Here is a 9070-nt window from a genome sequence, read left to right on the forward strand (position 1 = left end):
TAATTTGAAGAGAAATGTCAGTCAAGTTTCTTACTAATATAAGGCAGTCAGAAAATGACTCATTCTTATGAGTAATAGTGTGTATTTCTCACAACACTTTATCCCATGTAGGGTAAGTTAGATATTATCAGTCAACTATACTGAGTGCTTTTCAGCTCCCTCTGGCACCCTGACCTTATTTAAGTGCCCAGTCCCAAGAAGCAGCATCCCAGAGGCCAACCACTGATAGCACAGGGGGGCATCCCCTTCTCTGAGCTTCTCTTCTCCTGCATCTTCATCTGCGTGTTCTTCATCTGGAAATGCTTCTTTTAGAAGAAAGAAAACAAACCTTTTAAACAGTGAAGGGAATATACACGGAGAATAAGTGTGATCAGAGAAGGAAAGTTGAGAGGTTGTGTTTAGGTTATCCTCGCCACACACACACTGCAAGCTCTCAGCAGAGCTGTGCTATTGAACAGCGTTCAAGCCTATTCTTCATGCTATTTTAAGAGCCAACCACTTCAGAACTCCCCGTCTTCCTTTCTAACTATAGCACAAACCATAAGGTGTAGCACATGAGTCAGACTTCTATATCCTTGCCTTTTTTGTAACAACACACTTTGTGGAAATGTTTCCCTGTTAAAGAGATGGCACCCAAATTCAAGCAGCACCCTTGTAGGGCTGCAGACATCTGAGTCAGACTGGATGTTATAAAAGAGGAGGGTAGGAAGGAGGGGCAGTAGAACTCAGGTTTTGTTTTTAAGGAACATATGGTTAGGGAGTATTTTTAGTAAAGTTATGGAAAAACTGATATATGAGCTGCGAAAATGCTCAAAGCTGAGGTATAACAACCCCATAGGGCATTTTGTTTTTAATCTTCATGGTTGTGTTATCAGCTCCTGCTGTTTGAAGTCATTAAGCACTCTGAAAAAGTGCATGTTTGTTAAAGTTGCTGGTTTACTTTTGTCTTCCTTGGTTTGACTGTGATAACATTTATCTGGGTGTTTGTTAGGTTTGTTTCCACTGAAGTGAGAGGGAGGGGTCAGAGGCTAGAAACTGCCTCTTCTACATGAGAGCTGTTGTGTATTTAAATGACTCGAAAGGAAAGGGGAAAAAAAGGTTCTACAATAATCCTTACTCCCTTGCGTGGATTTGCAATGGCTTCATTCTAAGTAGATTCCCCTTTTCCTTCTCTGTCGTTTTATAACTTCAAGACAGTAGCCTGACTTCCATGTCGGTGGCATATTTTAGCTTAGCAGGTGTTGCTTTTTGAGTTCTTAGGAAAATGAGTGCTTATTGCTTGCTCTTTAAAATACAGGGTTGAACTACTGCCGTTCTTCCCCTTCACAATGTTTCCTGATCACCTGAAGTGTGATCAGGAAGGGCATTCTCTTGTTACTGTTTCTAAGTAACTCTTCTGCAACTGATGATGCAAGAAAGAGTACAAAACAGGAAAACAAACAAAAAATAGAAACCTCTTCTGGAAACTGCTAATTCTATTGCTATATACTTTGTGCTTCTCGAGTATTTCTGGCAAATACTGCACATTGATTGTATACTGCTAAGCATAAGACCAAGGTCAAGATCTTTGCTGCTAGACATAACCATCTAACTGAAAGGCATGTTTTTTTCCCCCAAGAGTATTTGACTACTGCAATTTTATGATTAATGTTGGTTTTGCCTGATGCAGCTAATTGTAGCAGCAATTAATCCAACCCTTTTGTCCTTAACACTGTTTGTAAGCCAAATAATGTAAGCATCTCCATGCTGGCTGTACCATACACCTGGTGTAGATACTCAAGTATTTTTTACAATGTTTGCCTTTTTTTAATTTATGCTGTGCAATCAGGCATATCACTGATGAATTCCATTTTCTTTTTCCACATGAACTGTTATAAAACGTGCGCTCCTCAGGCCTGAACAGCTAAATTTGCTGCTAATGCCCCATCTGTTTGTGACGGCAGCATTCAGACAGAGCAGAGATTTTCCTCCTGCTTATAAGGATTGTTAGAATCATAGAATCCTTAGAGTTGGAAGGGACCTCTGAGGGCCATCTAGTCCAACTCCCCTGCAATGAACAGGGGCACCACAGCTCGATCAGGTTGCCCCTAGGCAACCTGTTCCAGTGCCTCACCACCTTCACTGTACAAGATTTTTTCCTTATATACAAGCTAAATCTACCCTCCCTGAGTGTGAAGCCATTTCCCCTTGTTCTATCACCACAGACCCTGCTAAAGAGTCTGTCCCCTTCTTCACTGTAGCTCCTCTTTAGATACTGAAAGGCTGCTACCAGATCACCTGACAGCCTTCTCTTCTCCAGGCTGAAGAGTGCCAGCTCTCTCAGCCTGTACTCATAGGAGAGGTGTTCCATCCCAAGGATCATTTTTATGGCCCTTCTCTGGATGAGCTCCAACTGGTCCATGTCTCTCCTGTACTGAGGACTCCACATCTGGATGCAGTACTCTAGGTGAGGCCTCCCCAGCATAGAGTAAAGGGGCAGGATCACCTCCCTCACCCTACTGGCCATGCTTCTTTTGATGCAGCCCAGGATACAATTGGCTTTCTGGGCTGTGAGGGCACATTGCTGGCTCACGTCCAGCCTCCCATCCAGCAGTACCCCCAGGTCTTTTTCAGCAGGGCTACACTCAATCCTTTCATTCCCCAGCTTGTATTGGTAGTGGATGTTGCCTCGAACCAGGTGCAAGACTTTGCACTTGGATTTGGAGAACCCCATGAAGTTCACCTGGGGCCACTGCTCAAGCCTGTCTAGGTTCCTCTGGATGGCATCCCATCCCTCTGGTGTGTCGACTACACCCCACAGCTTGGAGTCATCAGCAAACTTGTTGAGGGTGCACTCGACCCCACTGTCAATGTCACTGATGAAGATATTAAAGAGTATTCGCCCCAGCACCAACCCCTGGGGGGCACCACTTGTCACTGATCTCCATCCAGACACTGAGCCATTGATCACCACTCTTTGGACTCAATCCTGCTGCCAGTTCTTTGTCCATTGAAACGTTCACCCATCAAATCCATATCTTTCCAATTTGGAGAGAAGGATGTTGTGGGGTACCATGTCAAAGGCCTTACTGAAGTCAAGATAGATGACAACAGTGGCTCTTCCCTTGTCCACTGATGCAGTGGCACCATCAGGTTGGTTAAGCAGGATTTGCCCTTGGTGAAGCCATGCTCGTTCTCCCATGTAACCTCCCTGCCTTCCATGGGCCTTAGCATTACTTCCAGGAGGATCTGTTCCATGATCTTCCCCGGCACAGAGGTGAGACTGACAGGTTGGTAGTTCCCAGGGTCATCTTTTTACCCTATTTAAAAATGGGTATGATACCTTTTTTTCCAGTCACCAGGGACTTTATCTGATTGCCACAACTTTTCAAATATGATAGAGAGTGTCTTGGCACCACATCAGCCAACTCTCTTAGGACTCTGGGATGCATCTCATTGGGGCTCATAGACCTGTGGATGTTCAGGTTCCTCACATGGTCACAAACGTGATCTTCATTTATAAGGGGAGGAACACTGCTTCCTCGATCCCCTCCTAGCAAACCAAATGTTTGAGGGCTGTGTGGCAAGCATTTGTCAGGGAAGACCGAGGCAAAAAATTTAAGTACCTCAGCCGCCTTCTTGTCTGTTGTTACCAGCCTGCCTGTGTCATTCACAGGGGGGTACGCCCTTCCTATTCTTTTTGGCATCCCTAGCCAAGTTCAGTTCAAGCTGGATTTTGGCTTTCCTGACCACACTCCTACACAGCCTGGCAACTTCCTTATACTCTTCCCATGGTATTTGTCCCTATTTACCCTGCCGGTGCAGAGCTCTCTTGCTCTTCAGTTTGACCAGCAGGTTCTGGTTCAGCTATACTGGTCTCTTGCCTTCCTCTCCTGAACTGCTATACCTGGGGATGGAGAGCTCTTACACCTTGAAGAAAGCTTCCTTAAAGATCTGCCAGGTCTGCTCCATAGCCTTGCCAACAAGGACAGTTTCCCAGTGTGTTTTGTTGACTAACTCCCTGAAGAGCTGGGGATTTAGCTTTCCTAAAGTTTCAACTCCTAGTTTTATTCTTCACCTGTCTCATGTCCCTCTGGGGCGTGAACTCAACCATAGCATGGTCACTACAGTCCAGGCAGCCTCCAACCCCGATGTCACCAATCAGTTCATTTACATTGGTGAGCAACAGGTCCAATATTGCATTCCCCCTGCTGTGGCCATCAATTACTTGACTCAAGAAGTTATCCTCAGTGCATTCCAGTAGCCCTGTGGATTGCCTACAGCTCACTGCTACTTTTCCAGCAGATGTCCGGATGGTTGTTAAAGTCCCCCAGCAGGACAAGCACTTGCTATTGTGATGCTCCTGTGGCTGGATGTAGAAGGACTCATTGACAGGCTGTGAATTATCTGGTGGCCTGTAGTATACACCTGTCACAAGGCTCCCTTTTCTGCCTCTGTCTGTAACAGTCACCCACAGGCTTTCAACTTGCTCATGACTGTTCTTTAGGGACAGCTCTTCACATTTTATTCCTTTCCTGGGGTAGATAGCAACACCACCTCCCCTCTTTCCTCACCTGTCCTTTCTGCACAGTTTGTAGCTGTTGATAGCCACACTCCATTCGTAGGAATCATCCCACCAGGTTTTGGTGATGACAATAATATCATGGCTTTCAAGCAGCACAGTAGCTTCCAGCTCCAAGCTGTGTGTATTGGTGTAGAGGCACATCAGCTGGTAAGCTGGTCTTGTCACTTCCTTAAAGGATAGCTCCTTTGTTCCTTCTAGTTATTTCCCTTGAATTTCCCCATTGCCTTCTCCTGTTGCCCCAGCAGTCACTGCATCATCATAGTATTTTGTACATGCTGCAGTGTTGCCAGCATCTCTCGAGGCAGTGAGTCCTTCAAGGCTCCTGCCAGCACCCTAATACAGTCCCTCTAATACAGTTATTCCTTCCCACACCTTATCATGGGAAGGCTTACTATCCTCCCCATCCCCATTCACACCTAGTTTAAAGCCCTTCCAATAAGTCCAGCTAGCTTTTCCCCAAGGACCCTTCTTCCCCTTTGAGAAAGGCAAACCTCATCCAGTGCCCACAAACCATGTAGACTAATTGGTTGTCAAAAAACCCAAAGTTCTGGTGACAGGTGACAGCACCAGCCACTACGCCAGGTATTTAAAGATATGATCCTTTGGCTTGTTTCTGTGTCCTTACCCAGTACAGGAGGCAAAGAACAAAAGATTATCTGGGCATTCAATTCCTTTAGCCATTGTCTCAAGGCCCTGAAATCTCTTTTGATAGCCCTTGAACCACATGTAGCCACATCATGTCTCCCTGTATGAAAAAGCAGTAAGGGGTTGTAGTCTGTCAGCCGTACCAGGCTAGGTGGTTTCCTGGTGACGTCTCTCACCCACACACCAGTGTTTTGTCAACCCCCCATCTGGATATTATATTGTAAGGCCTTACTTCTTCTTCCAAAAAACTCACCTTTTAGGTTGGTGTGGAACAATCCCAACTAATCGCTCCTCTGGGCTAGAGTCTTCTGATATTCACTACAGAGGCAATATAGAGTTGCAGAGTCCAATCTGAAACACCCCTCCAGACTATGAGGACCAGCAGGACATCTCCAGGCTCTGTTGTACACTGTGAACATCCACAGACTGTGTGAGGCAAAATGGCCCCAATCATTCTGGGGAGAGAGCGTTGCTTAAGAGGTTTCCTGAACTCTTCTTGCAGTGTGTGCAAGCTGCAGGAGAAAAGCAACTACTTGCTGGAGCATGGAGAGGAGGGTGCTGGAGGGAGAGGATCATGGGTGAGTTTGCCCACCCTGTGGGAGAGAGACCTGCTCCATGCAACCCCATAAAGTCTGCTAGAAACATGACTCCTCCAGACACTAACCCTGATATTAGATGATATGAAGGGAAAGTGACTCTGCTGGAGACCAGGTAGATGGAAACATCAGGTCTTGCTGTAAATAACATCAGATGGAGGCTGACCAGCTTTAGTTCACGTATAATTTTCCATGTAATTTTGGAAATAATCTTCTGTTCACTCACTTCGTTGTTCATATCAGTTTCCAGACAAATCTACCGCCCATTACTTTTCTCATCTGAAGGATTATTACCTGGCTGTAACCTGAAATCTTACCACATATTTTCCTGTAACTGTAACATACACTTTCTTCTCTTTAGACAGTTATTCCAAATGCTTAAACGAGAGATTTATTCCCTTCATTTGTTTTTTTACTGGAAATTGCCCTAGCTTTGTTGCTACAGAAGTAAGTTGTAACAGATGTTTCAGAACCAACTGCAGCTACATGACATCTGGGCACAGCCCAGAAGCTCACTGGAGCCTGGAAGCCAGGTGAGGGCCTGAGAATCAGCAGCTCTGATCTCTTTTTTCAGTGGCTTTAGGTAGAACATGGCAAGATCCCTAGCTCTTGCCGAAAGAGATCGGGATGCCATGCATATGTTGAGCATCTCCAATCCAAAAAATTCAGCTCAGCAGGTAAAACCAGACTTTCCTTACTTGGGGTTGTGCAGCTACAGTTAAGAGCACCAGCAGATTGTTGGGTTTTTGCCCCCTATTTGTGTCACTGCTTATCTGGCAATAGGTAATACAGAGTTTTGCGAGGCATGAGTAATCTCTGTTTGCAAAGCACTCCAAGGTACTCGACTGAAAGTGTTACTCATGAGCATAGATCCACACAACAGCTGGGCTCTGGAAGCAGCAATTTCTGCCTGATGAAACACCAGTAGTTGCCTAGAGAGTATCCAGCTTTACAAGGGACATTTCCCCCTGGAGTGGCATATGACACATGTGAGCACTCAGGACTTATCAGTCTGGACCACATAATAATGGACCACATGTAGCAGCAGGTGCCCAAATGAGCCACTAACCTTAAATGCTGAGCCACCAAAAGCAGCTGCTCACCTACAGGCAGCTGGATGATATTTGCCACTATAGGGGAAAAAACAGGAACGCCACAGAAAACAGCAAAAAGTCCATGAGAGATTTCTAAGCTAAGGTTCAAAACCAAGGGGAAAAAATGTTTGCTTTCTGCCCAGTTTTTCCTATACAAAGGCAAACAGCACTTTGCTATACAGTCTCTGAAAATGAACTGAACTGTAGCAGAGAAATACTTGTTCTCTGTTTTTCCTTTGAACAGCATGCTTTTAAAAATTACCACACATTGTGTCAGAACAACTCACCAAAAAGAGCTCTTCAGGCTATCCCAGCTCTGAGTATCTCCTTTTTTTTCACCCTCACAAATGAGATATTAAAGCAGGCTCAAAGCCTACCCGAATCCACATCCAGTCTCTACAAGCAAGCAAGCTTGCTGCTGTTGGCCTTTCCATAAGTACCAGCTGATTAGTTCAGCCCTGCTCAGTGTGGGACTGATGGCACAATTCAGGGATGTAGGTCACAATTAGCCTGTCTTTGTATGATAAAATGATTATAAAATTCACACAGACTGAGATTCTGTGTTGGGCTAAAGTGCAACAATGAATTGATGTGCCACGTTCCTTGTGCATATGCTGTTCTCTGTGCTCTTTAATTGTTGTACATGTATGAGTGCTTAGTAATTTAAAAGGAAATATTTATATATATATATCAACATAGTGGTGGGTGGGGGAAGTAAACTTTTCATGTTTCACAAAACACTTTTTTGGGGTAATTATGCAAAGCCATTCACTATTTAGTAGGCTGGTTTCATAACAGGCCATTTCTGCTGTAGTGGGTGAAAGGATGCCAAATGAGAAGAAAAAAACCCATAATTCTGCTTCATAAATTGGCTAATTGCCATGAAAACTTTGCAATTTGGAAAGCCTGAGCTCTTCTGCAATGGGGAGTGACTAACAAAAGCAGCATTTTGATTTAAATTGAAGCCTCAGACTCTCCCAACAGGAAAGTGTCTATTATCATCGGTGTCCAAACTTCTGGCTTGCCTGTGCCACTCTGACTGAAGAGGAATTGTCTTGGGCCACATATAAAATATATAATATAGTTCATGCATATAGGTAACAAAACTTTTTTTTTTTTTTTTTTTTGTTACAACATAAATACAGAGGGCAACAAAAACATAAAACTATGGGTTGGACACATACGGTCTATATTAACCACAGCTATGCTTTGAGCTTGTTGCAAATGCCAGCTATCATAGAACCATAGAATGGCTTGAGTTGGAAGGGACCTCAAGGATCATCAAGTTCCAACCTCCCATTCACAGGCAGGGTTGTCAACTGCCAGATCAAATACTAGATCAGGCTGCCCAGGGCCCCATCCATCATAGCCTTGAACACCTTTAGGGACAGAACATCCACAACCTCTCAAGGCAACCTGTTTCAGCATTTCACCACACTCTCAGTGAAAAACTTTCCCCTGACATCTAATCTAAATATTTCCTCTCCTTTAATTTAAAAACATTCCCCCTTTTCCTATCACTGCTTATCTGTGTAAAATGACATTTCCCTCCTGTTTATAATCTTCCTTTAAATACTGGAAGGCCAGAATGAGGTCTCCATGGAGCCTTCCCTTCTCCAGACTGAACAGGCCCAGCTACCTCAGCCTATCTTCATAGGAGATGTGCTTCAGCCCTCTGATCATCTTTGTGGCCCTCCTATGGAGCTTCTCCAAAAGCTTCATGTCTTTCCTGAGTTGGGGGCCCCAGATTTGAATGCAATACTCCAGATGGGGTCTCACGAGCGCAGAGGAGAGAGGGACAATCATTTCCCGCATCCTGCTGACCCCCCCCTCTTTTGATGCAGCCCAAGATACCATTGGCCTTCCAGGTTGCAAGCACACACTGCTGGCTCATGTTAAGTTTTCATCAGCTGGGACACCTAGGTTCTTCTCAGAAGGGCTACTCTCAAGGAGTTCTTCTCCAAGATTGCATACGTATCTGGGATTATCCCAACCCAAGTGCAAAACTTTGCATTTTGCTTTGTTGAACCTCATTAGGTTCACAAGGACCTACCTTTTGAGTTTATCAAGGTCCCTCTGGATGGAATCCCTTCCTTCTACCGTATCTATTGCATCACTCAGATTGCTGTCATCAGCAAACTTGCTCAGGGTACACTCAGTCCCATCATCTA

Source organism: Gallus gallus, chromosome 1 (genome assembly GCF_016699485.2).
Source record: "Gallus gallus isolate bGalGal1 chromosome 1, bGalGal1.mat.broiler.GRCg7b, whole genome shotgun sequence".
In the NCBI taxonomy this organism is placed as follows: Eukaryota; Metazoa; Chordata; class Aves; order Galliformes; family Phasianidae; genus Gallus; species Gallus gallus.